Source organism: Ctenopharyngodon idella, chromosome 20 (genome assembly GCF_019924925.1).
Source record: "Ctenopharyngodon idella isolate HZGC_01 chromosome 20, HZGC01, whole genome shotgun sequence".
In the NCBI taxonomy this organism is placed as follows: domain Eukaryota; kingdom Metazoa; phylum Chordata; class Actinopteri; order Cypriniformes; family Xenocyprididae; genus Ctenopharyngodon; species Ctenopharyngodon idella.
Genome location: NC_067239.1, coordinates 31,187,582 through 31,214,473, shown reverse-complemented (window position 1 = coordinate 31,214,473; position 26,892 = coordinate 31,187,582). Strand labels below are relative to the sequence as shown.

At 35.2% G+C, this 26,892-nt stretch overlaps 1 long non-coding RNA gene across 2 annotated transcripts in view; it reads right to left on the bottom strand.

Annotated features, from left to right (window-relative positions):
* Positions 1 to 1,013: 1,013 nt before the first annotated feature.
* LOC127502550 (uncharacterized) overlaps positions 1,014 to 26,892 on the bottom strand; it is a 44,679-nt gene continuing 18,800 nt past the window's right edge. Inside the window, exons 5-9 of one of the 2 annotated variants that reach the window (XR_007926879.1) lie at positions 26,613 to 26,760; positions 18,987 to 19,048; positions 11,046 to 11,173; positions 7,402 to 7,555; positions 1,014 to 2,806 (exon numbers count right to left, since the gene is read on the bottom strand). This is a non-coding gene — a long non-coding RNA (uncharacterized LOC127502550). The remainder of the gene's footprint in view (positions 2,807 to 7,401; positions 7,556 to 11,045; positions 11,174 to 18,986; positions 19,049 to 26,612; positions 26,761 to 26,892) is intronic. The other variant, XR_007926880.1, reaches the window with a different exon arrangement.

Sequence of the window (26,892 nt, the reverse complement as noted above, 5' to 3'; positions counted from 1 at the left end):
GTTGTTTTATCTATCTATCGTTTTATCTATTTATCTATCATTTTATCTATCGACTCTGTCGTTTTATCTATTTATCTGTTTCATTTATCTATCTTTCGACTCTATCTGTCATTTTATCTATTTGTCGTTTTATCTGTTGTTTTATCTATCCGTCGTTTTATCTGTCATTCTATTTATCTATCTGTTGTTTTAACTATCTATCCGTCGTTTTATTTATCTGTTGTTTTAACTATATATCGTTCTGTCGTTTTATTTGTCATTTTGTCTATCTGTTGTTTTATCTATCATTTTATCTGTCATTCTATCCATTTGTCGTTTTATCAATATATCGACTATCTGACGTTCTATCGACTCTGTAGTTTTATCTATGTATCTATCATTCATTCTATCTGTTGTTTTAACTATCATTCTATTTGTCGTTTTATCTGTTTTATCTATCGTTCTGTCATTCTATTGTTTTATCTATCGACTCTATCTGTCGTTTTATCTATTGACTCTGTAGTTTTATCTATCGTCTTTCTACCTATTCATCCATCTGTTGTTCTATCTATCTTTGACTTCAAAACTTATTAAACATTATTTCAAAACATTCAAAAGTCTTGTCAAACCAATATTCAGTGCGCTAAAAGTCTTGACGAACTGCATTTCTGGTTAAAAATGAGTTAATTTAAAATAGTTCATCTTCATTTGGCCTCACTATTTTCATTTTTTGTTGCTTTGGTCACTATGTGATTACCAGAATCAAATAAAAAAAATTATTTATGTAAATTAATCTAACTGCTCTAAATATAATCTATCACACAATTTTTAATAGTATTTATAGAACAAAGTTATCTTAATGACTTTAATTGACCTTGACTCATCTACAGGGGTTTCTCAGTGATATATAATTTCCTACATTAGTTTTGGATGTGTTGCTCTGGAAGGCATTGTTACTCTGTTTTCCGTCCTCCATGTGGTAATGCTTTCGTTGCATAAGTAGGATCCGATCTGATGACCCTGAACTGCTGCCTTTTTCCATTCATGTCTGTTTAAGCGTTAATGGATGATTGTGTTCTGTCACGACCTCGCGTCGCCCTTTGACCTGCTCACTGCTAAAGGAAAAACCATAAATGCATCCTGACGACGGTCCAAGGAAGAGATTCAATACGATACATCTTCAGTCTCTCATTTCACATTCATTGTATTACCGTCTGGACGGCCGAAATATGGAGAATGCATTCAGCCACATTTGTTCATTTCAGCACATAGTGTTCGGCCCATGACCAATTAAAGAATCTGGAACAATTACACTGAATAATTCGACTCCCATCCGCCATATTGTTATTCAAACAATTCATCGTCCTCTATTCACGAACGCTCAAAAACACACCGTTCATCTTCCTTAATGCCTTCCAAAACACGTTATACGAGAATGTCAGTTGCAAGCCTAATTTCAGAATAATCTCACCTCGCTAATGCAGCCCAGGAGGACGTCCAGCTTTTCCTCATGCCGCTGTTTTATTACGCTCACATTTTTGGACTCGGCAGATCTCATCAGTAGCTGTCCGCGGATTTTGGCCCAACTCTACACTTTCCTTTGGAACGGGCCCAGCAGTAAATGGAAGCTATTAGGTCAGGAAGAGAGGTGAATTCACAGAATTATGGGAAGTGTGCATGTGGCACTGTCTGTTATTGCTGTCACGTGTTTAAGTAGCTACCTTTCTGACGGAGAAAATCTGTTCGCTGCACTTTTGTACTGTTTTACTGAGCGGGATTTTGAAGTCAGAAGCATTTGGGTCATACTATGATGTTTATGTTCATGTCCCCGTCATATGTGTCATCATTTTTGAATATTTAAATCATATTAGTTACAGCAATTTTCACTTAGAAATTGCTAGTAAATTTCACAAATAATTACAAAGATACAGCAAGTAACACATTTTGAAGTAGAAAGACTGAATTAGTATCAATAAAGTGATTTTTCACAGTTTCTTTTATCAAATAAGTGAACTTAGGGGTGAATTTTACATCAAAATGTTACAGACGAAACATGTTTTTCTTTTTTTCCTGTTAATCTTTTATAAAAATCCCTTTAGATTTGTCTGGTGGGGGGGAATTAGTGAAAATTGGTGTTTTCAAAATTTGTTCATTTTTTAATAAATTTTTTTTTTTTTTTTTTTTCTATTTTGTGTTTTTGTACTCTTTTGTAATTGGAGTTGTATTAAAAACTTTATAGATATAGATATAGATATATAACACAAGCATATTGATGTCATAGATTAGAGTTCATAAGGTGCTGGCGAACAGGAACGACACATTTAATGGTTGTATACGTGCAAGTGTGTCCGTCATTCCTGATTTTTCCCATGTGCTGTACAGGGTGTGAACCAACAAATCCCAGAATCATTAATCTTCCCGCTAGTGGATAAGAGTTCACGCTCACATGATCATTTCATCATTTTTAAAGCTAAAAAAAACGTCAAGGGGGAAAAAAAGAGAGAAGACACTTTTTTTTCCTCAGATTTTGGGCCCATTAACAAAATAGGTGCTCAAGAAAACATTAAAATAAAACCAGCCGCCCAGGCGCAGTGATTGCTACTTCCTCAGCCTTTCCACTTCATTGATGGTTATGTGAGTTAAAACAAGGCACGTAATGGAGACCCTGCGGCCCCCGGGGACTAATTAGAGTCACATGACTTCCTCCTGGGCTTCCATGAAAATAACTCCATCACAATGGTCTGTGATATTAATATCAGCTTTGGGAAAGTAAAGCCTCCGCTCATGAGGAGGGATCCGCTCGAACAAACCCAAGAATGCACAGCATCTGAAAGAGAGAGAGAGAGAGAGAGAGATGGAGCGAGTGCTGAGGAAACCCTTGTTTGCTGCCAACAGAAGTGGAATCACAAACTGTGGAGGAGAGGTTGAATTTAAAAAAAAACAAAACAATAATAATAGCAAAAACACACAAACAAAAAGAGTGCTAAATTACGTACATTGTTTTGAAAAATGTTATATTGAAATTCATTCGCCGTCATTCTAAAATTATTATATATTTCTACAAACTATATCAATATCAATATGAACTTCTAAAATCCTTTTAGAGTGTGATAATCTATAATAAATAAGATAATTATGATTGTTACCTTACCAACTGCTAAAATGTTGTCAGTTTAAATCTAGACTAAAAACGCATCTCTTTAACCTGGCATACACATAACACATTACCAATTTATGTTTTCAAATCCTTTAAAGGATTATTAGGCTGCATAAATTAGGTCAGCCGGAACCAGGAACACTTCCTATAACACCTGATGTACTCATTACATCAGAAGAAGAATGCCATCTACGCTAATATTAGTCTCTGTTTATCCCGAGGTTTACCGTAGTCAGCCGGATCCGGGCCGTATCCAGGTGAGATCGAGGACCTGCGCCTTGACACGACCACAACGCACCCCTGAAGTGTCAGCAGAGATTGAGTCAACTAGATCATCCACTGTGAAGGCCTCATCGACACGACAGCCACGATACAGTTCCTCAACAACTGTCCATACCGGCATGATGAATACGATCCTCAACTGGATTGAAGTGGAATAAATATTTTGACTGTTACGATCCCAATCGGACTTATTATGATTCAGGCAGCTATCATAAAGCACTGTTCGCTGTTGGCCAGAGGAGAACTGGCCCCCCGACTAAGCCTGGTTTCTCCCAAGGTTTTTTCCTCCATTTTAACACCTGTTTGCCACCTGATGTCACCTGTTGGAGTTTGGGTTTCTTGCAGCTGTCGCCTTTGGCTTGCTTAGTTGGGGACACTTGACATTTGATATTCAACAGTGTTTTGATCTGCCTGCATTGACACCATTGTATGTGAACTGAACTGAGCTGGATGATGACATCACTGTTCACTCCAGTGCTGATATAGATAAATTAACTAAATTAATAACTATTGATTCTTACAACCGAATGAATCAATACTGAATTTACTTAAGATGGACAATGACACTATTTTCTTTAAGAGCTGCTGTGCAGCCAAAATTATATACCAGTTATCACTGTAGAGCTGCTTTGACACAATCTGCATTGTAAAACCGCTATATAAATAAAGGTAACTTGACTTGATTTAAACAATTTATTTTGATTCAACATCATTGTATCAGGTTTCTGGTTTAAATATGATTGATTCATGTTAACTTGTTGATGTTTTCATATTGAAATAACATGTTTCAATCAAGTAACCCAACCAGGAGTTAATCAAACAGGACTTTTACTTCCCATCATGCTTTGCAAAGGGGCTGAACTGAGAGAGTCAATGTTGAAATAAAGTGTTATTTTAAGCATTTTTTAGCAAGATGAGAAAATGGAGTGTCTTTTTAATGGTTACTGTTCTATTATGTTGGTTTTTAAAAGTTTCTGTTATGTTAATGGTTTTGGGGTTACCATTGTGGTAAAGTGTTGCACTTGTGCTTGGGTTGAGGACCTGCTAACAAGAATTAAAGTTGTTTTAATAATAAAAAAACAACTACTTAGGATTTGCCACATATAACAAAACCATCTTGGCTAACGCCTAACAATAAGACTCTCTACAGAGTAAAGATTTTAAGTATTATTCTTAGATAATGTGAAAGTTGTAAAAATTGTTCTTGAATGCATTCACTAAATAACCTAATCAATCAAACTGGATTACTTATTTTAATTTTTGTTTGATATTAATTTTAGGATAACTGAACGTAATAGTTTTGGACAAATTAAGAATGTTAACCTGATTCAACTAAATGGCATTGAATTAACCTTATGTAATAAACTTAAGCTTACTGAAATAAATAATGTTAATTAAATGCAACATAACTCAGTTACGTGGAACCTGTTGACATAAAAAAGTTAAGTTATACATATCATTTTTTTGAGTGTTGGTGGTGGTTGAGGAGATTCCCCCTTCCATATGTAAAGCGCTTCGAGTACCCAGAAAAGTGCTATATAAATGTAAGGAATTACATTTCTGACACTTCTGCTTCTGTTACAGTTTTTCTCAGTCGCTTTGGCACATTTCTCAGATCAGAACTGAAATTCTCAAAACTACTTTGTGTCTTCCGGCATTTAGATTGAGATCTGCTGACTGTGGAGGGCATTTAAGTTTGAGATGATTTGAGCTTTGTGACATTGAGCGTTATCCTGCTGGAAGTAGATCAGAAGATGGTTCAATGTGGTCATAAAGGGATGGACATGGTCAGCAACAATACTCTGTCTGTGGTGTTTAAATGATGCTCAATTGGTACTAAGAGGCCCAAAGTGTGCCAAGAAAATACCCATTACACCAGAAGCAGCCTGAACCACTGATACAAGGCAGGATGGATCCATGCGTTCATGTTGATTACACCAAATTCTGACCCTCCATCTGAATGTCGCAACAGAAATCGAGACTAGGGAACATTTTTCCAATCTTCTATCGTCCAGTTTTGGTCAGTTTGTGTGAACTGTAGCCTCAGTTTGCTGTTCTCAGCTGACATGAGTGTCACCGGTGCGTCTTCTGCTGCTGGAGCTCATCTGCTTCAAAGCTGGACATGTTGTGTGTTCAGAGATGCTCTTCTGCGGACCTCGCTTGTAACGATTGCTTATTTGAGTTGCTGTCATCTTTCTATCAGCTGAACCAGTCTGGTCATTCTCCTCTGACGTCAACAAGGCATTTTCACCCACAGAACTGACGCTCACTGGATATTTTCTCTTTTTCGGACCATTCTCTGTAAACCCTAGAGATGGTTGTGTGTTAAAATCCCATTAGATCAGCAGTTTCTGAAATACTCAGCACCATGTTCAAAGTCACTTAAATCTTCTTTCTTCCTCATTCTGATATTCATTTGAACTTCAGCAGATCGTCTTGAACATGTTCAAGTTGCTGCCATGTGATTGGCTGATTAGATATTTGTGTTAACAAGCAGTTGAACAGGTGTACCTGATAAAGTGACCGGTGAGTGTACATATACACAGATCAGGCATAACATTATGAGCACCTTCCTAATATTGTGTTGGTCCACATTTAAAGCCCTGACACGTCGAGGCATGAACTCCTCTAGACCACTGAAGGTGTGCTGTGGTATATGACACCAAGATGTTCGCAGCAGATCCTTTAAGTCCTGTAAGTTGTGAGGTGGAGCCTCCATGGATCGGACTTGTTTGTTCAGCACATCCCACAGATGCTCGATTGGATTGAGATCTGGGGAATTTGGAGGCCAAGTCAACACCTCAAACTCATTGTTGTGCTCCTCAAACCATTCCTGAACCATTTTTGCTTTGTGGCAGGAGCATTATCCTGCTGAAAGAGGCCACAGCCACCAGGGAATACCGTTTCCATGAAAGGGTGTACATGGTCTGCAGCAATGCTTAGGTAGGTGGTACGTGTCAAAGTAACATCCACATGGATGGCAGAACCCAAGGTTTCCCAGCAGAACATTGCCCAAAGCATCACACTGCCTCCGCTGGCTTGCCTTCTTCCCATAGTGCATCCTGGTGCCATGTGTTCCCCAGGTAACCCCGGCCATTCACGGGGTGTTAAAGAAAACGTGATTCATCAGACCAGGCCACCTTCTTCCATTGCTCCGTGGTCCAGTTCTGATGCTCACGTGTCCACTGTTGTCTCTTTCGGCGGTGGACAGGGGTCAGCATGGGCACCCTGACTGGTCTGCAGCTATGTAGCCCCATACGCAACAAACTGTGTGTATTCTGACACCTTTCTATCAGAACCAGCATTAACTTCTTGAGCAATTTGAGCTACAGTAGCTCGTCTGTTGGATTGGATCACACGGACCAGCCTTCACTCCCCACCTTGTCCGCCCATGACCCTGTCTCCGGTTCACCACTGTTCCTTCCTTGGACCACTTTTGATAGATACTGACCACTGCAGACCGGAACACCCCACAAGAGCTGCAGTTTTGGAGATGTTCTGACCCAGTCATCTAGCCATCACAATTTGGCCCTTGTCAAACTCGCTCAAATCCTTACGCTTGCCCATTTTTCCTGCTTCTAAATTGTAAATAAACAGTAAAAATGAAAGCAAAATAAATGATTGTGTTAATTATTAAAAGTACTTCATGACATAGGTCAGATTATTAGCATTTAATCGTAAAACACACGTAAAACACATTGACATTTTACTCTGATTAGATCACAATTTCCAGTAAATGTAGCTGAAAGAATGTCCTGTACAATTTGCACCCACCACATTTAAGGACCAATAAAAGACGCAGGTGGTTAAAAAAAATGAATAATAATTTTTGTCTGTAGAGCCTCTTTTAAAACCCTCCATTCTCATATGAAACTGTCATGCTGTCAGTCTGCGGCCTGAAAGGGCAATAATCTAGCAGCTGTATTTGCAGCAATGAAATTTCGGCGCCTTCAGAAACAGAGGCCCACCTCTTTGTTCGGTACCTGCTCAAATAGCCCCTTCACCACGGTCCAAGGCTTCAAACCCACACGGTTCGGGACGCCGCACAGACTCCTGAACTCTTGTATAAATGGTCACTTCTGAGGGTTCGGTGGTTCGCTGTACTCTGACCCAGGTGGAGATATTTCTCTTGGATCCCTGGAATTTATAAGATAAAACATGCCGGACAAGCTCTTTTTATAAAACAGTGCTGTAAAAAAACTGTAAAAATGATTCTATATCCCTTTCAAGCACCATAATGAAAATAACTTTAGAGGTTTCATTGTAATAGGACTGAAACCCCTCGGGTCAAGTCTCGATTTAAGCAGATGTAGAGAGTTTTGGAGAACTGGTCAATTGTTGTAAAAGATTTCTGTGCTCATTCAGTGTCTATAAGGTGGTCTCGCAGGACTCTTCATTCAAGCCATGTGTAAGACCCAGCGTCCCATGACATAATGCTACAATATCCCAACCACAATTTAAACCTTATTAAGATTTAGAATCACTGTTCATTTATTCACGTCACTTCGTCTTACACGTGCAGGACGAGACTGTGAGGTTTCTGCCAGTGTAAATGGCCAAAAAAGTGCAGATTATGAGAACCGCTCCCAGTTAAAACAAGAAATTATTTTTTTGACCTTGTCAAAGTCTGGGCCTCCTGAAGCTGGTCAAATGCAGTTCCAGGACTTGCTGACATCCAGAGTAATGTTAGTCATTTTATTATAGGAGCAATATAAATGTTGTAATATATATAAAAAAAAATAAAGAAGAATTTTAATGTTTTATAAATAAAAAAAATGTGTTGTAGGCATGCACACATAAGCAGATGAATATTAATTTACTGTAGAAAATGCTTTTGCAAATACAATATGAAAAAATGTACATTTTTTCAAAGTTTTCAATGTCTTGACAAACTGCATTTCTAGTTTAAAATTAGTCAATTTAAATTATGTTTTGCCTTCATTGTTGTTTTCAACAACAATGTTGTTGTTTATCAGAATCGAATAAAATGATGTGTATAAAAAATAAATAAATGTAGGAATAAATATATAAAAAAATGTTATTGGTTGGGATTTTATATATATATAAATTACATAACTTTTATAATTATAATTATTTTATATTTTTATACTTGACATTAAAAATGATGTGTATAAAAATATATACAAATAAATAATTATATATATATAAAATGTTTGGGATTTTTATGCCATTTTCTGCACACACACATATTTAATTGTATATATATATATATTTTTTTTTTAATAATTATAAAATATAAATATATAATTATATATATTTATAATTGTAAAAATTATACTTTATTTTAATATATATATATATATATATTAAAATAAAGTACAATTTTTATAATTATAAATATATTATAATTCACATACATATATTCAATTTTATATATATACATATCTTAAAAAAATTATATAAATTACATAATAACTTTTATAATTATAATTATTTTATATTTTTATACTTGACGTTTAAAATGATGTTTAAAAAATGTATAAATAAATGAATAATTATATATATATAAAACTGTATAGTTGGAATTTGTATGCAATATTCTGCTTATTTAATTAAAAATGTAAATTAAAATTTTTATACTTATTTTATATTTTTATACTTGATGTTTCAAATGATGTGTATAAAATTATATACAAATAAATAATTATATATATATAAAATGTTTGGGATTTTTCTGCAAATTTCTGCACACACACACTTAATTTTATATATATATTTATAATTATAAAATATAAATATATAAATATTATATATAAATATTTATAATTATACAAATTATACTTTATTTTAATATTTTATATATATATATATATATATATATATATATATATTAAAATACATTAAAATTTTTATAATTATTTTATAATTCTATAGTTTTATTTTTACTATATTATCATACTAATCTGGTTATGTGTACATGCCACCAATTATTTTTAAAGTATACAAAATTTTCCCAATTTGGTGGGAAGAATAATGTTAACAGCACTTCAGGCAGGTAGTAAAGTGATATTTGTTTGAATTTTTCCAAACACAGGTACATAAACAAGCTTGCAGTGTACTAAAATGTATATCTATCACAAAAACAGCTTGCCAACAATATTTTAAACATTACGTATTTAAATAATGATAAAATATTGCTGGTTTGTCAGTGCTGCGAGTGCTTCCTCTGTAAATCTCAATGCAATCAAATAATAAACCAACTGCCCCCCAAAAATCAGCACAGAACATATAAAGAAATGATTCTGTCTGCATGGGCCTGATGATAATGCAGAAAACCCAAGTGCGGTGGGGAATAAGACATAATCCTAAAAGCAAAACAGACGTAAAAAGCACCATGAAACCAAACTGTTTCAATGTCCAAACACACCGTGACTGTGAACCATCTGTTTTCCCCAGCGAAAATCACACGACTCCAGATGAGGTCCACTGCAATATGTAACCTCAATAAATACAGTCCATCCTCAGGGATTCTGATCATCTTGTCTATCGGAATTATATTTGGGAATGTCCAACGCCGAACTGTGACCAGCGAGCAGCGTCATCTGAGAGTTATCAGTAAACACGGACATAAATCAGTTCTCACTCCCACTGACGGGCGTCTTTCTATTACAGTGTTGCGTTGTGGCTGGATTGAAACGGGGTTAACCACAAGATGTAGCTGGTAAACTTTCCCAGCTTTTTGGCCGATGATTTTTAAGATGCAAGAAGAAAAATTACGGCCATTCCTTTGAGTTGCATGGTGCGGCCGGCCGGCGCCTGCAGTCAAGTTGACAGTACTGATGGGACACCGTCTGTTAGCCATTCAGCAAAACCAGCACGTTAATGCTCATACCAGCCACACGGGTTGCGACCTTAAATGTCCGTTTAAGATCGTTCTCTCAGTCTCTCGACATTTTGGCCAATCGTGGCCGCTTTTACAGCCGAACCTCAATGCAAACCGTCACTCAATATGCCCTCGTTATAAGACAAGCACTTAAACACATCCTCAGTTTGCGATCCGTAAGGAACGACAACTTTATGGCGCTCATAAAAACGTAGCAATTGCCCTGAAGCACGCTGTATTTCCAACAAACAATTTAAACTGACTTAGATTGTACTCAGGCGCAATTGAGATGAATGGGATTGGCCGCATTAAAGTGTCCCTCATTTTTCAAGGCCAGGGATTTTCCTTCGACTCTCTCCGGCCAAAGAGAAGCAACTCCATTCAAATATTTGTCATCTCCCGTTAGAAACATTTAATAGTAATAAAATTTATGGCTGTGCTTTCTGCAGGATACTGCCAGAGAGAAACATCATTGTGGAAACGGTAATAAATGCTACCAGTGTTCGGGCCGTTTTGAATTATTATCCGAGCTCGAAACCCAGCGCGAGGGAGTTTATTTCCACGGCTGATATTGAGAATTCAGTGTTTTATTCCATCTTGAAATAAATCCTCCGTTAAGATGTATCAACTTGATGGGAAACAAAGGAAAAAAATCTGTGAAAGCAGTGGAGGGTGTGACGTTTGCAGTGCGTATGGATGTATATATTCCCCCCTCCTTTACAATCCCTAAAACCATTTACACGATAAATAATTCTACAAAAGGGACGGTGGGAATAGACGAACCTGAGCACTAAATCAGCCCGTCTTTCTGCAGGAAGTTCAGTGATGGTAACAGGAGGTTCCCCAGGAATCCACTAAAGCAGCACTTCCAATATTGCCTTCCCATATGGTAGAGATGCAATAGTTAGTATCTGGATACAGGTAAAGTAGAGATGTCAGGCTTGACAAATTCATTCCATGACCTTCAAAACTACTATCATTCTTTAGATTTATACTTTAAAATAATGTTCAGTAATATAAAATACAAAAATGCATTACATTTTATGAGTATTAGTAATGAGTATGTATTTTATACATATATAAGTGGCCAAAAGTGATCTCCAGAGAGGATATTAGTCTTTAATGACTCTAGAAGTTTAATTAAACCCTCCAAATATGAGGAAAATATTTTATATATTTTTTTAAAATATGATGGAAGAACAAAACACTACAATAACATTTTTTGAAGATTTAAAAATTAACCTCATTTACTTTCTTAACACTAGTCGGTGAAGACAATGACGGAAAACTATTTTCATGACAGCATACTACAAGTGACGGGTGTAAAAAAACATAATGGAGATATAATTCATTTTGAAGTTTTATTAAGTGTTAACAGTGAGATTATGTGGTTTTTATAATCAATTAACACTGCTTTTGTCATTTTTTACAAGATGGACAAAATTTGTCACCAAAAAAGACACTTTTGGTTATACCGAATGACGATATTTTCAAACAATGCTAACAGGCTGATATCTAGCTAGCTAGCAAAAGGACAATTAATCATTTTATATTTAGTACAAGTTTTTAAAATATTACAACATTTCCCATGTTTTATAGCGGTTGTAAAGTCACGCCCCCCAGTGGTGAACCATTGAAATTTCAAAAGACTTATGACGTAACAAAGCCTCGTTTACTGAAATCACGTGACTTTGGCAGTTTGATACACGCTCCGAACCACTGATTCGAAACAAAAGATTTGTAAAGCTTTGAAGCTTCATGAAGCAGTGTTTTGAAATCGCCCATCACTAGATATTGTTGAATAAAGTCATTATTTTGTTTTTTTGGCGCACAAAAAGTTGCTTTATAACATTAAAGGTTGAACAACTGTAGTCACATGAACTGTTTTAAATACGTCTTTAGTAGCATTCTGGGCATTTGAAAGTATTAATTATCTTGTTGTCAACGCAGGCCTCACTGAGCCATTGGATTTTATCAAAAATATCTTAATTTGTGTTCTGAAGATGAACGAAAGTCTTACGGGTGTGGAATGACATGAGGGTGAGAAATAAATGACAGAAATTTCATTTTTGGGTGAACTAACCCTTTAATATGGCATTAATATGTGTTTTATAAGTACTAAAAGACTGCTAATATCCTAGTAATATGCATGCTAATAAGCAACTAGTTAATAGTGAGTAAACTAAAGTGTTACCCATTTTTTTAATAAAAAAAAAGATAAAAATAGGATCCATTTACTTTCATAATGTGATGTTTCCAAGAGAATTCAAGATGATATTTAACAAAAATAAATAAATACTGGATGGGAGTTTTTATCCATCTTGAAAAATTTGTATTCAGGGTTTCCCAAACTGGAATTTATTAGCCAATGAAAAGCTAATAATTAATAAAAACATAAGAATGTAAAAAAAAAAAAAAAAAAAAGCTTAAATATTTTATTTGTTTACCTGAATGTCATGTGACCATTAACCATCATCAGAGAACCTTGAATAGGTCAATGAGTTGAAAAATTACTAAAATATACACTTAAATTTAGGTCAAAGGGGTTTGGCTGACAAAAAAGTCTGGGAAACCCCAAATTAGATGAAAAGTGGGCGACATCTCAAGCATAAACATGAGTTTTCTATAGCGATGCCTGATTTGCTTTTTGACTTGGTTAATTAACATTAACCAATGATGTCTGATGTCACCTGAAAAGTCGTTTCAGAGCAAGTTTAGCTGAAAGATTATGGACAAACATTTTTCTCCATAACGTGCGCTGATGAATCATTCGCAATAAGACCAGGAACATGAATTAAGAAAGTAAATGTCAATTCTCTTTTACTGTATTCCATGACTCGATGTAATATTATAAAAGAAGTTACTCATTTCATGGGCCTGCGTTCAAAGTGTGAACGAACAGCATGGAGTCACACGTTATAAAGTTAGTGAAACACAGAGCTCAGTGTGTTGTGAATCTGATAATATGGGACAAAGGAGGACTGGGAATCGTAACCCTCGCAAAATACGAGCCATGCAGGGGCTGTAAAAGCCTTGTGATAAATTAGTTTGTATTCCTCTGTTTTTCCCTTTTTTCATCCTGACACAAGGAAGAAAACCCAGGGTGTTTTCTTTCGGACGCGCAGCTTTAACCTCTTTGTCCATTCAATTCCTCAAGCTGTGCACGCAGAACATCAGATCCCAAATTTAAGGGCCTTCAGAGACCCATACGGCTCCCCGATGGAAAGCTCTCAAACCACCTAACAGCGAGCCTACAAGGTCACGGAGGAAACCCAATTTTTCGGAGGAAAAAACAACAGAAAACATCCGCAGTCCGGCTACAGTGGCAACATCAATCAGCCCCAGAATCTGCAGAGGAAATGTTGTTAAACGCATTAACGTTTCATGACAGTTAAAAGGTAATTTGGCAGATTATCATAAACGCTCTCATGAGAGCACTGATAAGTGGTTGTTATTTATGTGCAGATGCGCTGAGGGTCATCCGACGTAAACGTGAAATACGCATAGTTGGAGAGGGAGTAAAGTATTAAACTTCAGTGTGTAACTTGTCATGCAGCGATTGTTCGTAACACTTCATATTGTTCATTGTTAGTTCATGGACAATTAAATAATATTAACAGATAAGCTTTTGATTTTAATAATGTATTAGTAAATGCTGAAATTAACATTAAGATGAATAAATGCTTTAGAAGTATTGTTCATTGTTAGTTCATCCTAACTAATGTAGTAAATTCATGTTAACAAATAAAATCTTATTGTAAAGCATTACCAATTGATCTGCAGAATGCATGAATCGATAAAATATACAATGACTGCAAAGTCACTTTGAATAAATAATCAATCTGCCAAATGCATACATGCAAATGCTAAAAAAAGTTTTGCACCACTCAGAATTAATTCAGAAAATATAAAAATATATTAATTTCTAACAGGGTATTGACTTTATAGCGCAGTTTGTGCTCATTTTATGTAGCTATTTTATGAATAAATGCTATAAAGCCACAAAATACAAAACACGTTTTTTAAATTTGAATAAAATGAAAACTAAAAGACTTTCAAATCACATGAGCCAATATTTTATTCACAATAGAACATAGATAACATAACAAAGGTTTAAACAGAAATTTTACACTTTTATCCACTAAATGAGCTCATTTGAAATTTGATGCCTGCTACAGGTCTCAAAATAGTTGGGATGGGGGCATGTTTACCATGGTGTAGCATCTCCTTTTCTTTTCAAAACAGTTTGAAGACGTCTGGGCATCGAGGTTATGAGTTTCTGGAGTTTTGGTGTTGGAATTTGGTCCCATTTTGCCTGATATAGGTTTCCAACTGCTGAAGAGTTTGTGGTAGTCTTTGATGTATTTTTCGTTTAATGATGCACCAAATGTTCTCTATAGGTGAAAGATCTGGACTGCAGGCAGGTCAATTCAGCACCTGGACTCCTCTACGACGAAGCCATGCTGTTGTAATAGCTGCAGTATGTGGTTTTGCATTGTCCTGCTGAATACACAAGGCCTTCCCTGAAATAGACGTCGTCTGCAGGGGAGCAAATGTTGCTCTAAAACCTTTATAGACCTTTCAGCATTCATAGTGCCTTCCAAAACATGCAAGCTGCCCATACCGTATGCACTTATGCACCCCCATACCATCAGAGATGCTGGCTTTTGAACTGAACGCTGATAACACGCTGGAAGGTCTCCCTCCTCTTTAGCCCGGAGGACACAGCGTCTGATTTCCAACAAGAATGTCAAATTTGGACTCGTCTGACTATAGAACACTTTTCCATTTTGAAACAGTCCATTTTAAATGAGCCTTGGCCCACAGGACACGACGGCGCTTCTGGACCATGTTCACATAGGGCTTCCTTTTTGCATGATAGAGCTTTAGTTGGCATCTGCAGATGGCACGGCGGATTGTGTTTACCGACAGTGGTTTCTGGAAGTATTCCTGTGCCCATTTAGTAATGTCATTGACACAGTCATGCCGATGAGTGATGCAGTGTCGTCTGAGGGCCCGAAGACCACGGGCATCCAATAAAGGTCTTCGGCCTATTCCCTTACGCACAGAGATTCTTCCAATTTCTCTGAATCTTTTGATGATGTTATGCACTGTAAATGATGACATTTGCAAAGCCTTTGCAATTTGACATTGAGGAACATTGTTTTTCACAATCTTTTTACGCACTCTTTCACAGCTCTGCCCATCTTTACTTCTGAGAGACTCTGCTTCTCTAAGACATCCCTTTTATCGCTAATCATGTTACAGACCTGAAATCAATTCAATTAATTAGTTGCTAGATGTTCTCCCAGCTGAATCTTTTCAAAATTTCTTGCTTTTTCAGCCATTTGTGGCCCCCGTGCCAACTTTTTTGAGACCTGTATCAGGCATCAAATTTAAAATGAGCTCATTAGTGTATAAAAGTAGTGTTGTCACGGTACCAAAATTCCAGTAGTTGGTACCAATACCATGAAAGTTTTACGGTTCTCGGTACCAATTTCGGTACCACAGCAAAATCTGTTGGAACTATTTTACTATTTTATATAGCCTATTTTAAAAACATATTAACCCTCTGGGGTCTGAGGATTTTCGGGGCCCTGGAGAAGTTTTAACATGCCCTGACATTTGTGCTTTTTTCAGTTGTTCATAAACATATTAATGGAAAAAGTGTCATTACACTGTATTCAGCACAAACTAGGCTACCATAATATGTGAGGAACATGTATGTACATGTTTGCGTTTTTGAAGGAATAACGTTTATGCATGGTTATTGAAAAAACAAAAAACTTAAGTCACTGAAATAAAGCCAAAAAATATATATTAAATCTGTGCTCACAAGACTTCTGGGTATTGGAGGTTGTAGACTAGAATTTTTGCTTCAAAATGATGTAAAAATTATCCTGCATACTCGTTCATTTATAACAATATATTTAGTTTTTGTAAGACACTTTTTGTCAAGAAACACAGTATGCGTGGAGGCGTGAATCATCATGAATAATGGGTGATTTACACCTGAGAAGACAAAAGAATCGCATAAAGAACCTCTAATGAGCTGCATAATAATGAGGCCTTTCAGTCAGGTAGGCTGTGAAAAAACCCTCTGTGATCATGTCTCAAGCTCATCATGGTGTATATCAAACATACAGAAAAAACAACAATACTGTGAAATATTATTACAATTTAAAATAATGGTATTCTATTATATACTTTAAAATATAATGTATTTCTGTGGTGCAAAGCGTCTGAACATACATGTTACCTCTATGGCATTTCATATAGTCTTTTAGCTTAAAAACATGCACATTTGGAGAAATATTGATGGATTCCCATATGTTTATGTCAATTTTCTATACAGAGGAGTAATATTTATTCAATATTTATTGTCATCACTGTGAGCGCTGGATACTGTGTTTTCAATTCATACCTGCAGCCGGAGGGCGCTCTGTACACCTTTAGTCCACAAATTACTCTAAAGAAGAACAGTAAATTCAGGAACTAACGGCATGTCTTCCAGAGATCGCTAACCATGGCTTTAACATCCAGATAAACACTTTTCAAGACAATAAATGCACGATTGAGATGATGTATACATGTATTGCCTCAGAATTTGCGTCTGAATAGCGCTCGCTCCGTGGGCGTGGCCGCATTAGCGGATAATGAGCTGAATCACGGGCGTCTGACATGTGTCTCTTTTCATACAGATTACATAAACACAGAATATTTGTTTTCGATTTGACTTACACGATTTAAAACCTGACATTTCAACGTTTTTTTAGACATAAGTCTCATTTTTGTGTCATTAGTATTCACTAAGTTACAGTTCATTTTCTGAGAACTATCGGATTAAACTTCGTTCAGAGGGAGACGAGAGATCACGCATCATGTTAGTTTACTTTATTTTGCAAAAAGCACATCATTTTGTTTTTACTCTGAGTGTACACAAATAAAAGAAGATATTCCACAAATTTTAATGGTGTATAACTCTTAATTATATGTGCAACATTGACGGAGTATTTTGAGTCTCGAGGTGGTATCGCCGGCGTGACCGCCGACCCGAGGGAGTTAAATATGATTTGGAGCATGTGTGTATGTTTGTGTGTGCTACCTCAATGAAATAAATTTTGAAATATATATATATATAAAAAAAAAAAATGCTCAAACATCCATTTTGTACTGTTGAAAAAACCAGCATATGCTGGTTAAGGTAGGTTTTGAAGCTGGTATGCTGGTCTGAGCTGGTTTATGCAGGTCCATGCTGGTCCTGGACCAGCTCAAACCAGCATGCCAGCTTCAAAACCTACCTTACCAGCATATGCTGGTTTTTTCAACAGGGGTAACAGACGTGCGTGTTTATTTTAGCTATTCCGTCAGTGAAACGACACACTACAGCCTGTAAAAACATGAAATAAATATCGGTAAATAATGGTAACCTAAATAATAAGAAAGCTAAATATTATTTAAAAACATTCGTTTTTTTTTTCCACACAAAGATGGATCATATAGCCGCTCTGCTCTTTGAGAGGGATGTGGGACACGAGCAGGAAAGAGACGATTTCTCTTTAATAATATCTTCATGTTATCTCTGTTGTTAGCAACTGACACTTGTTGTAAAAGGTCTGAAGAGCAAGTTTTATCCTCCGCAGGGGCAAGACATTCAGGCTATGTTTGATTTTGTGCTGCCAGAAAAAAGCGAAAGTAAAAATCACCAGCGTGTGTGAAACGCGTTATACAAATAAACTTGCCGTGCCTTATAAAGTATAATAACAAGCACAAACTGTGTTAAATAGAAATTGATGTGCAAGCAAAAAGGTTTCTGTCCCACGGTGTTTTTTCTACTTTACCACAGTAAACGAATGCGAATATAATAGGCCTAAAAGCGAACGAAAGGAAGAAACGTTTATAATCCCCTGCGTGAGTAAAGATTTGAGATTCCATGTTCAGTGGAATAACTAATGGAATATTGTTAAATTCTCTGCTAATCAGGTGATCAGATCGCGATTCGCAAAACAGAATACAAAGCTTAAATTTATGGACTCACGTACCTCTCTCATTCGGCATGAACCAAAATGTTTCCATGGCTGCGATGTCACATTTAATTGCTAACCTATTATTTCTTTTGTAAACAAAGCTTTGTGCCTCACTCGTGTCATATTCAAGTAAATACTGCCACAGCCCTATCAGTGGGTACCGAATATACCCGGATTCTCGGTACTACAGAAATGCGGGTATCGTCACATTTTCAAAATATCAGTACCAACTTGGTACCGAAGTACCGGTACTTTTGACACTATATAACACGATATAAAAGTGTAAAATTTTTCCGTTTAAACATTTGTTATGTTATCTATGTTCTATTGTGAATAAAATATTGGCTCATGTGATTTGAAAGTCTTTTAGTTTTCATTTTATTCAAATTTAAAAAACGTCCCAACTTTTCCAGGATTCGGGTTGTAGTTGGTTTATGAGGCGACAAGCTTGTGAGACAAAACTACATTTCCCATAATTCTCTGTGGCTGAGATCAGGGTTATTATAGTTAACTAAAACTATAATCATAAAAAACTTTTTTGTTACTTTAAATAAAATAAACATTAACCTGAAATATAATCATAATAAAAATACAAACTTATTTTATTTCAGCTAGTTGCCAAACTAGTTTAATTTAGTTGAACTTGATACTAAATACTAAACTAAAACACAAATAAAAACACAGATGAATTACTCACCTGAAGCACATGCTTTGCTCTTCATTATGCTGCACCAGAACTAAAAAGCTTCCTGTGTTTTTCTGAAAATAAAAAAAAATATATAGATATTAAATAAATCATTTTATTTGAAATAAATTCCAGGAGGACTTGAAGGCAGCATTATGACTTAAATGAAATATCTAATAACCTCATTAACAGTCATTATCAAACCTGACAGAAAAGTGTGCCATACATCACGACATTTCTCACAATCACACAAACGCACGCAACAAACGGTGGCCAATAAATCTGCACCCACTCTAAAAGTTTCTGAAACTGGCACAAAAAGAAAATCTTTCCTATTAAAAAGAGCAAAACAAGTGCCAGATCCCAGATCAGCCTTGTATGAATGTTTGATGAAGTCACATGATTCAGTCATGCAATTAATGTGAACATTTTTCCCTTTTTTCCCTCACAAGTTCATTTTAACGCTCCTGTGGTGTGATAAATGAATTTTTAAAATATTCCATGCGCTCTCTCAATTAATATGAGCTCATAATAAAAGCTGCATGTGTAATAATATATATATATATATATATATAAAAGCTGTTTAAAATAGTTTTAGATGGAGTCACATGTCACACCGCAGGACATGTCAACTATCCAGGTCACTAATTCCATGCAGGCCAGCTAATAATCTCTGATACTCATTTAACATATGACTGCATGGATAGTTCGAGTTTCATCTAGATCTGGAGTGTCAAACATACGGCCCGCGTATGGACGGTGTCCAATCCGACCTGGGGGATGATTTGAACAATAATAGAGAATAGAGGTGCACCAGTTGACCAGAAGTAAATCGGAATGGTTTTAAGTTTTTATTTTGGCCGATCTCTATTCCGGACATGCAAACAAACTGCTTTGCAATCATTCCCCACAATGTCATTTGTGTGGGAATATTCACTGTTTGCGAAATATAGGAAGAAAAATATAAATATTGAAATGGGGGTAGGGGTTTATATGAATGTATCTATGAAAGGGAAGTGTCGTCAGAATAGTTTTGATGGCATTTTCTTGTCCTCTTACCTCTGTATAAAGTAGTGTTTATAAGCACAGCGATAAACAAAGAAACGCTCTATCGCTGCTGTTCCATAAACGCCACCTACTGGCAGCGAGTGGGTTTGCATTTTCGTTCAGTCCATCTGCTGTTTTTGTTTTGTGCAGGTGTCTTCTAGCATAATTATAGCACAATTTCACAAAACAAAAGTCAGGACCATTCTGTTTTTGCATTAAAGGCACAACATGTAAGATTTTTGGATTAAAATATCCAAAAACCACTAGAACAGTGTTGACTTTTGTACTTACATGATCCCAAATGTTTCCAAGAATGTTTAAATCCAGAGAAATAAGCAATTTTAACCAGGACATGGACCTATCAATGACAATACCCGCGGGTACTATCAATACCCGCGTTACCCTCGATTTTATTTTGTAGAAACCATGGAAACACCAAAGACGCTTTAATATATTATGTGTTTTATTAGACAGGTGAGCAACTGTTTGGATACATTCATCGACAGAAAACTAATCATGTTATATAGCTCAACACAATTAGTCTTATTGGTGAAATCTCATTTTCTTGATTTACCATGTTTTACCATGCCTAATATCGACCTAGTTTACTGCAGTGTGCAACGAGTGTCTCATAGCAGCCGCCGAACGAACACACAGAGTAGCATTATAACAACTTTCAACACACAAATGTATCTAATATGATAAAACAACGCTGCGTTACCTCACATACGCTTGACTGGAAGAAGCGGAAGCAGTCGTCTGCGGCATAATAAAAGTCCCGCTGCTTTTGAGACGTGTGTCGCGCTCGTCTCTCATTAGCAATCGCTCCAGCGGCCTCGTTCCGATCCAACGGCTTTCAGCCACACCCTGCTTCATTACTACAGTAATGTTAATAAATCTTTAATACATTAGCTCATCCATGAACATGATTTCTGTCTGAGTCCCGTCGGATTCTTTTCCACCGGCTGTAGACGTGAACTCTGATTCCGTGATCTCATGACGTGATCTCATGATTCCGCGAAATCATCAAAGCTACGCCTTTGTTTTGAATAAGCGACCTATAGTGGTGAAAAATTACATATTGTGCCTTTAAATTCTAATTTAAATAAAAAAATAACTGCTCATGCTACATGTGTGTAACATCTTTGTTTGCATCATGATTAAAATGTAGTGGTTGCCTCTAATTTCAAATGGCTACAGATATTTTTGGTTTAAGGCCAGTTTGGTTTGTTATAGAGCAAATAAACAAATAAATTTGCTTAAAGGAGAGAAAAAAAAAATTGGCGACCAGTATCGGAATCGGCCAATTTGCTTGTAAAAATTCGGAATCAGCCATGAAAAATCATGGGGCATCCCTAATGAAAAAAATAAAACAAAACATTATTTAATAAAGTATTTTTTCACTGCAAAAAGGCAGTTTTCACACAGCGGTGTGTTTTTCTAGTTTGATGAATTTGTAGTTTGTATGGTTAATATTAATGTAGGCTAATTGTCAGCGCACTAAGGTTTAAAAAAGGTCATTCAGTCCGCATATGGTTAAGTTTTTTTCTCACCCGGCCCTCAACCTAAAATGAGTTTGACACTCCTGATCTAGTTGCATCATCCTTCCCATCGGCCCGTGAAGCAAACACATAAACAAAAAATAATGCCGCAGCCTGACTGTATAAATGAGACTGTTGCTCTCAAATCATGAAAACATATGAAGCATTCGTTTGAAGTGCAGTTTGGGCCGCTGCGTCCCCTGACTTTGTTTACTTTTAAAAGCTCACCTCGGCAATAAAATAAAAGGAAATTGTCAAACTGAGCTGGCAAGAACATCAGCTGAGTTCATTTTATCTGCCTGAGTGAAGAAACATACTGTACACAAGAACACAAATGCAGACGTCAATGTGCTGTTGAACACTATCAATCCTAAGTTCTCAAGGGGGTGTAAAAGTTTCCTTCAAATGTTTTAAACCAATTTAAGCATGCTGATGATTTAAATAACTTTAACCAACCTGCTTGGCAAGATTCTCTTCTAGCAACTTCTCTGAAGTGACACAAAATAAGAAAACTGAGCACAGAAGAGTATCATTCACACAAATGTCGTCTGTAGCGCCCCTTGCTGCAGTTCTGAGAATGCAACATCAGTGAATCATTGGGATGTTTGATTCATTTTAGTGAATCAGTTTGTTCAGATGCTCAGTTCAAAATGAATCAGAGCAACAAAAAACGTCCATTAATTGCTTGCACAAATTTTTCTGATTAAAATTGTGATTGCAATTTAAAATATGATTTTATAATTATATATAAATATGGCTATAAAATAATAATAATATTTAATATTACTACTAAAAATATAAAAAAATGCTAAATAAAAACAAAATAAGAAATAATAATACTGTAATATTTCACTGTAAAAAAAAAGTATTTAAAAAAATATTATATAATAATAATATTTTTTTATTTTACATTACAACTTTAAAATTACTTTTATTTATATACTATATATTTATGGCTGTCTTAATTTCTTCATTTTGAAAATTATTGTTATATTTCACTGTAAAAAAGAGTATTTAAAAATATTATATAATATATAATATTTTTATTTTACATTACAACTGTAAAATTGCTTTTATTTATATAATATATATTTATGTCTGTCTTAATTTCTCCATTTTCAATATTACTGTTATATTTCACTGTAAAAAGAGTATTTAAAAAAAATATAATATATAAAAATAATATTTTTTATTTCACATTACAACTGTAAAATTGCTTTTATTTATATAATATATATTTATTTCTGTCTTAATTTCTTCATTTTCAGTATTATTGTAAAATTTCACTCTAAAAAAGATTTTAAAAATATTGTATAATATATATTTTATAATAATAATAATAATAATATTTTTATTTCACATTACAACTGTAAAATTACTTATATTTATATACTATATTTATGGCTGCCTTAATTTCTTAATTTTCAAACGTGAAACCATCGCTTTCATTTTGACGGAAAACCTCAAGTACAGCTTCTCTTTATTTGATAAGCGCTTCTCATTACAAGAATGGGCAGAAGTTTGGCACATGATGCACAAGCCGTATGGAGATTTAGTTTTTAAAAAAATCTGATGTGTGAAAAAGCCTTAAATTCACGTTCATCTTGAAATGACATCCTCTCTGAGGCCGAGCAGCAAGGCTTTAGCTGCTTCCTTTCAGGACCCCGGCGGAATACACCATTAAACCGTAGGGAGGAGAGAAAACCTGTAGAGCACTAAAATAAAGTTATGTCAAAACCATTCAGCTCTTCCTGCTGTCGCTGCTCAACCTTGCGAGTATTCTCCGAGGGGCCAAGAACATTACAAGCCATTCAGTTTATATGAATGGGCACTAACAGACTTTTTTGCCATTCTGATATGTCTAAATTTGCAGGCATATCCTGTGGTCCATCAGAAACAGCCTTAGTTTCAATTTAGTGTCTCCCAGAAGGACCTAGCTTCCTATTTCGAGTGGAAATTGTATAACGTTTTCCCCCCTGTGTTCATATCTTTACTGCTTCAAAAGCCCTTTTACCAGAGAGATGAATGAGCTGACAGTTTGATGTCTTAAGCAAGATTGCAAATCATTTCGAATCATTAAAAAAAACCACGCATCTCATTCATAACGTCTGCGCATATAATGCATCTGACAAAGAGATGGCAAGTGTTTAATTTTATTTCACAGAGCTCTATAAAATGGAAGGGGAAAGGCCTCGTCATTTTATTGCTGCGCCTCTGTACTATAACTCTCGCCGAGCGCTCAACTAAATGATTACGGCCTTTTTGGAACGGCGCTTCTCCACAAATGTCACAGTTTTTTAAGCAGCAGATGTTTAAGGAATGATGTCAATGTGTCAAGACAGCCGTATATCTTTCACAGCACTGAAAATACTGGTGAGGTGGATCTGTAAAGATTAACCCGAGGATTGAGTCGTCATCATTGTAATACCATCTGCGTTTGTTCTAATTCGGTGTTCATAACTGTGATTATATTATAGTCACTCACTGCATTAAACACACAACTACATATTTTACAGTTTATTTTTCTATAATTTTGCTACCCATATTTATATATATATTATTGAGATATATTATATAGACGGGGCTGTACAGTGTGACATATACTGTATGTCACACATGCTACGAAAACAATCTGTGTGATGAATATATTTGCCACAGTAGCAAGCATGCGGCACAAGATTGCATGTGTTTGAGACAGAGCCACTTGTTTGTTTGAAGTAAGAGTTTGTTGTGTGCTTGTTTGTGTGTGAGTTTAATCTAGGGCTGCACAATTAACTGAAATTAAGCCAAAATTGTGATTTTTTTAAGATTTTATTTTAACCAGTTGTTTGCCTTTATTTGATAGGACAGTGTAGATTCGACAGGAAGCGAGTGTGAACGAGAGAGGGGGATGGGATCGGGAAAGGTCCATGAGCGCCGGGACTCAAACCCGGGACGCCTGAAGCGCAACTGCACCACATGTCGGTGAGCTGCCCATGAGGCTATCACTGTGAGTTTGTGTCACTTATAAAACGTGCATTTGAAAAAGCAACAAGCGCCAAACGTCTTTACAAACTTGTTTAATGAACATTTAATGACGTTTTTACACCAAACCCACTTTATAACGTCAGTCGAGTGATCGAAATAACTTCCTTGTGTGATCTGATGTGGCTTCATATCACAAAATGATGCAGAAATATTATTATTTTATAGTATTCTATACAGTGATAAAGGCTATGTCAATTATAAATATAGTTTATTCTTATGAAAATACCTGAGATGTTTAGAACACAGATAAACCATATATTGTTGCAATCGTATATGTTTATTGTCATGTTTCATCTTTAAAATACACAAATGGCATTATATTCTATTATATTATAAATTTTCACAGTATTAAAATGTAAATTATACTGGCTTATTTTATTAGCATTTTTATTATTATATTATATTATAATTTTATAAATATTTTTAATTTTCACAGTATTAAAATGTAAATAATACTGGCCTATTTTATTATATTTTTTATTATTATATTATATTATATTAATAAATATTATACATTTTCACAGCATTAAAACAAATTATATGGGCCTATTATTATATTATATTATATCATATATCATGTCATATATTATATTATAAATTGTATAAATATTTTTACAGCATTAAAATGCATTGCATGGGCTTATATTATATTACATACAACACATAACACATAATTAAATCATTAATAGTAATTATTTGTATGACAATTAATCACCAGCTTTATGGGTTGAATCAAATGGTATTATATTTTATTATAATTTTTAAATATTATTAATTTTCAGAGAATTAAAATGTAAATTATACTGTCCTATTTTATTAGAAATTGTATTATATTATATTATCATTTTATAAATATTTTTAATTTTCAGAGCATTAAAATGTAAATAATACCTATTTTCTTATATTTTTTTTTATTATATTATATGAATAAATATTATTAATTTTCAAAGCATTAAAACGTATTATATGGGCCTATTTTATTAGAATTTGTATTATTATATTATATTATAAATTAATTGTATAAATATTATTTTTACAGCATTAAAACGTATTATATGGGCTTATTATATTATATTATATTATATTATATGTGACCCTGGACCACAAAACCAGTCATTAGGGTCAATTTTTTTTAAATTGAGATTTATACATCATCTGAAATCTGAATAAATAAGCTTTCCATTGATGTGTGGTTTGTTAGGATAGGACAGAATTTGGCCGAGAAAGAATTATTTTAAAATCTGGAATCTGAGGGTGCAAAAAAAAATCGAAATATTGAGAAAATCACCTTTAAAGTTGTCCAAATGAAGTCCTTAGCAATGCGTATCCACTCACAAAATAAATGTTTGATATATTTACTGTAGGAAATTTACAAAATATCTTCATGGAACATGATCTTTACTTAATATCCTAATGATTTTCGGCATAAAAGAAAAATTTATAATTTTGACCCATACAATGTATTTTTGGCTATATATATATACCTGTGCCACTTATGACTGGTTTTGTGGTCCAGGGTCACATATTATGTTATATACAACACAAAACAGACAAACAAATAACTAAATCATTAATAATAATTATTTGTATGACAATTAATCGTCAGCACAAAATTCCTGATTGTGACAGGCCTAGTCAATGAACCTCATGTTGAACCTGAAACATTTCTTTAACTCCAAACCCAACACTAACCCTAACTCCTAACACCTCACTAACTCAACATCAAGCTACTATTTTCGTCAAAAGCGAGCACATCTAATCTATTTTACGTGCTCAGTTGTAAAATCTTACGCATCTAACCTAAAATAAAACATGGTGTGGGAATGATAAAGTGTCATCTGGTGGCGAACTGGATACTCGTTCAGGGACCGTGCGGGAGTTCGCTGTCCCCTGCACATGTTGCGCTGGTGTGACCGTAATGAGCGCCGCTCCTTTGCTCCCGGGCTTAATCTCTCTGCCCAGAGAGCAGCCTGAGGCGTAATTAACATTGCAGGCATTGCAGTCTGACGTGTTGAATAATTACCCGCTCCTCAATGACACGCCAGTTCCTGCGTTACTGCAGTGCGCAGGTGAAATCGTAACCTTATCCCGGCCAGCTGCCGCTTCAGGGAGGCCGTCACGAAAACGACTTGACCTTAGCGAGATGCTACCAGTGGAGCCGTCGTGGAAGGCTGGAAAAATGAGGCACAAAACATGCAAGTGACTTACTTTTCAAAGAGAAAAATTAACAAAAAAAAACCCCCAAACACAAATGATGTTTAAATATGTGAAGAAAATCTACTTTTAATATATTTTTTAAATAA